Source organism: Otolemur garnettii, unplaced genomic scaffold (genome assembly GCF_000181295.1).
Source record: "Otolemur garnettii isolate 467f Iridium unplaced genomic scaffold, OtoGar3 scaffold00245, whole genome shotgun sequence".
NCBI classification, from domain to species: domain Eukaryota; kingdom Metazoa; phylum Chordata; class Mammalia; order Primates; family Galagidae; genus Otolemur; species Otolemur garnettii.
Genome location: NW_003852640.1, coordinates 1,270,853 through 1,274,493, shown reverse-complemented (window position 1 = coordinate 1,274,493; position 3,641 = coordinate 1,270,853). Strand labels below are relative to the sequence as shown.

General features: G+C 46.3%; 1 non-coding gene across 1 annotated transcript; it reads left to right on the top strand.

Moving 5' to 3' along the window:
* The first annotated feature begins 200 nt into the window (after positions 1-200).
* On the top strand, positions 201-349 carry LOC111722399. The gene has a single exon (XR_002771216.1). It is a non-coding gene; the product is annotated as a small nucleolar RNA SNORA57 (small nucleolar RNA).
* The last annotated feature ends 3,292 nt before the right edge of the window (positions 350-3,641 follow it).

The window sequence follows — 3,641 nt, the reverse complement described above, 5'->3', positions numbered from 1 at the left end:
AGGTGGGAGGATCATTTGAGCCCAGGAGTTTGAGGTTACTATAGTGAGCTATGATTGCACCACTGCACTCCAGCCTGGACAACAGAACAAGACCCCTTCTTAAAAAATATTTTCGCTTTCTGAGTGCGGCTGCTGGGTGAGTGTCTCCTTTGTTGAGGGACTGAGGAGGTAGGGCGGGGGTTCTGGGTTGGGCATGTGGACCTCCTTCTCTTGGCAGGGCTCAGGTGTGTAGTCCTGCTCCCCATTATGTGCACAGGTAGAGGGAAAGGGCTCCAGCCCACCTGGCATCATGTCTTCGGTGCCAGTGGCTTCCTATCTGACAGTTCTATCCTCAAATGCCGGGACACCGGGTTAAAATTTTTTTTTAATTTGAATTTCACAGTTTCAGCTTTAAGTTCAACAATACGTTAAACTGGGGTGGCACCTGTGACCCAAAGGAGTAGGGTGTCAGCCCCATATGCCAGAAGTGGTGGGTTCAAACCCAGCTACAGCCAAAAACTGCAAAAAAATAAGAATAGGTTAAACTACTCAGAACAGACAGTGGTTGTCTGTGTAAGAGTGGGAGGCCATCTCCTGGGCATATACTAGAAGAAACTTTCTGGGATGATGGTAATGCTTCCTATCTTTGTAGGGGTGCTTGGTTTTGAGTGTGTCCCCTAAGCTTATATGTTGGAAAATTAATCCCCCATGCAAACACAGAGAGGTGAGACCTTTTGGAGGTGGTTAGGTCATGAAGGTTTTGCAGTCATTGATCTAATAATGACCTTGAAAGTCAGTTTCTGATAAAAGGATGGATTAGGGCCCCTTCTTTAGCCCCTCAAGATCTCCTGCCTCTCTACCTTCCAGCATGAGATGACAAAGCAAGAAGACTTCACCACGTGGACCCTCAACCTTGGACTTCCCTGCTCTCAGAACTATAAGAAATAAATCTCTGTTCCTTATAAATTACCCACTCTCAGGGATTGTTATAAAAGCACAAGATAGACTAAGTCACACGGTAGTCTGCGGAGAGCCACACCTAAGAAGCCTTGAGCAAGTGGTCTTGCAGTCACTGTGTTATAGTTTGGTTTTATACATTTTAGGGATATAAGAATTACAGTAAAGTGATAGATCAATCATGGAAGGCGTACATTGATTTGGCCTGAAAAAGCATGCGAAAATCGGGCATGACAGTGATACAGGACAAGTGGCATCCCAGCCAGCTAGGTAGAGCTGAGGGTGGGGGTGGACCAGATGCCTCCACCTTGGCAGTGATGGTGTAGCGACAGTGAGCAGCAGAACCAACAGACTGGAGGGTAGGCAGGGGGCCCCTGAAGGAGGCTTCAGTAGCCAGAGGGGCCAGACAACTGCAGGGAGAACACCACCATCTTAGGTTTCCCTCCCCTTGCACTTATGGCTGAACAGGGAACCCATTTCTAGGCCTGGTCAATTTCATGTAAGTTTCACATCCCAGACATGTCCCAGACATGCTAAATGTAACTACAGAGGGCCCCATGCCACTATATATACCCCCTAGACAAAGAGCCTGGAGTCAATGAGACCAACAGACAGACAGAGACAGAGAGAGCTTTTCTCTCCAGACTTGGGAGCTTTGGTGTTTTTGTATTCTTTTCTGTAAATAAATCCTGTCTTACCAATGATCTGTGGTCTGTGGATTCATTCTTCGAATCACTGAGACCAAGAACCTACTGAAGACAAAGTTCTGATGTCAACAGGTTATAGGTGGGTTTAAAGATTCTTTAATTTGTAATTGGTAACAGCTTTGCCTAAGGGCTTGGAATGTTTTTACCGTGTTTCCCCGAAAATAAGACCTACCCAAAAAATAAGCCCTAGCACGATTTCTATGCATTGGTTAAATATAAGCCCTACCCTGATAATAAGACCTAGTGATGGGCATGGCTAAGTAGTGTATCTGCATAGCCACGCCATGCATTTTGGCGTGGAGTGGTAAGGAAGACTGGAATACCTTTTATCTGCCACAGTTCCTTTCTCTGAGCTGTTGGCACTTGCGCGGGTGCACGTGTGGTAACCGTGGTTGCAGGCATCCTATTGTGCACATGCGAACAGCTAGGGGAAAGGTGTTCACACCTCACTAGTGCCAGCCCCACCAACAAGGTTGGCTCCCCCTGTCAGGTTCCGGCCGTGCTGTGCACGCTGAGGCTTCAGGTGGAGTCGGAGACATAGAGACTGAAGGTCTCCACAGTGAAAGTCTCCTTAGTGAAATGAGGTACAGGATGCTCTCGTTTTTTACCATATTGTGTGTCCCCAGGGGGAAGAAGGAAAGCTGTGGCTGCTATTTTACCCAGAACCAGTCTAGCAACAGTCTGTGAGCCTCTCTCACCCCACAGAAATATCAGTAAAGCTGCTGCTCCCCAGCACCGGCCAGCAACAGTCTTTGGGCCTCTCTCACCCACCCCCCACAAACACCAGGGGGTCGGGGAAAAGCTTCAGGAAGCAGTCTGCTACTGAGCCCAGAGAGATCATCCCAGCTCCACTGTGCAGATTGGACCCAGTGCTTGCTGGATCCCAAATAAGGTAAATAATTCAGTCCTTACACATCAGCTTTGCTGGCCTATCTCTGCTTTTCCTGAGCATCTGTATCCCCAGACAAGATGAGTGCAAAAAGAAAGAGCTATTCTGTTGAGTACAAGAAAGGAATTGCCGAGGACTCCCAGGGCAAGAATCTTACGGCTTTCTGCAAAGAGAAGATGCTGGATATCACAATGGTCTGAAAATGGTGGGCAGAATACGATAACCTCAGTCTACATGTGGACAGAGGAAATGCTAAGAAGCGCAAGTGTGGTTCAGGTAGGCAACCTTTATTTCCTGAGCTGGAAAACATGATCTGTGAATGGACTGCTGACAGGAGAGCAAAGACTTTGGTTGTGCGCAGGGCTGAGATTCAAGCATTTGCCCTTGCAATGGCACCACAGTTCGAAATATCCCCAGAATTCAAAGCATCACAATACTAGCTGGATGCTTTCCTTCAGTGATATGAACTGTCTCTAAGAATATCAACAACACTGTCTCAGTTGGAAGATGCAGAAGTTATTAAGTGAGCACTTGCATTCAAGTCCTTTGTTGATGGCATCGACTTTTCTAAACACCAACCTTGCAACATGATTGCTATGGATGAAACTGCAGTGTTGATGGGTCAAGGAGCCCAAACCACAATTGAACAGAGGGGTGCCTCCTCAATCTATGTTTCCTCCACTGGTCACGAAAGTTCACATTACCTGTATTTTGGCCATTTGTCTGTATGGAAAGCTACACCTCTTATCATCACTAAGGGCAAGAAAGATAAGATTAAACATGTTTCCAGCATTTATGTTCTTGAAACAGAAAAAGCCTGGTGCACACAAACAGTTATAAGGAAGTGGCTTGATGTAATGCTGCTACTTGTTTTGCGAGATGGCCAAAGAGGTCTGCTAGTCTGGGATTCGGCCAGCACTCACTGCGCTAAAGACATGAAGAACTTCCTTGTAGAGAGAAAAATAGATCAAATAATGATTCCCACAGGAATGACTGCTTATCTGCAGACTCTTGATATTGCAATAAACAAGCCATTCAAAGACCATTTGCGTATGGAAATTAACGACTACATTGAAAATAGAATGACAAAAAAATCAGCGTGGAAACTT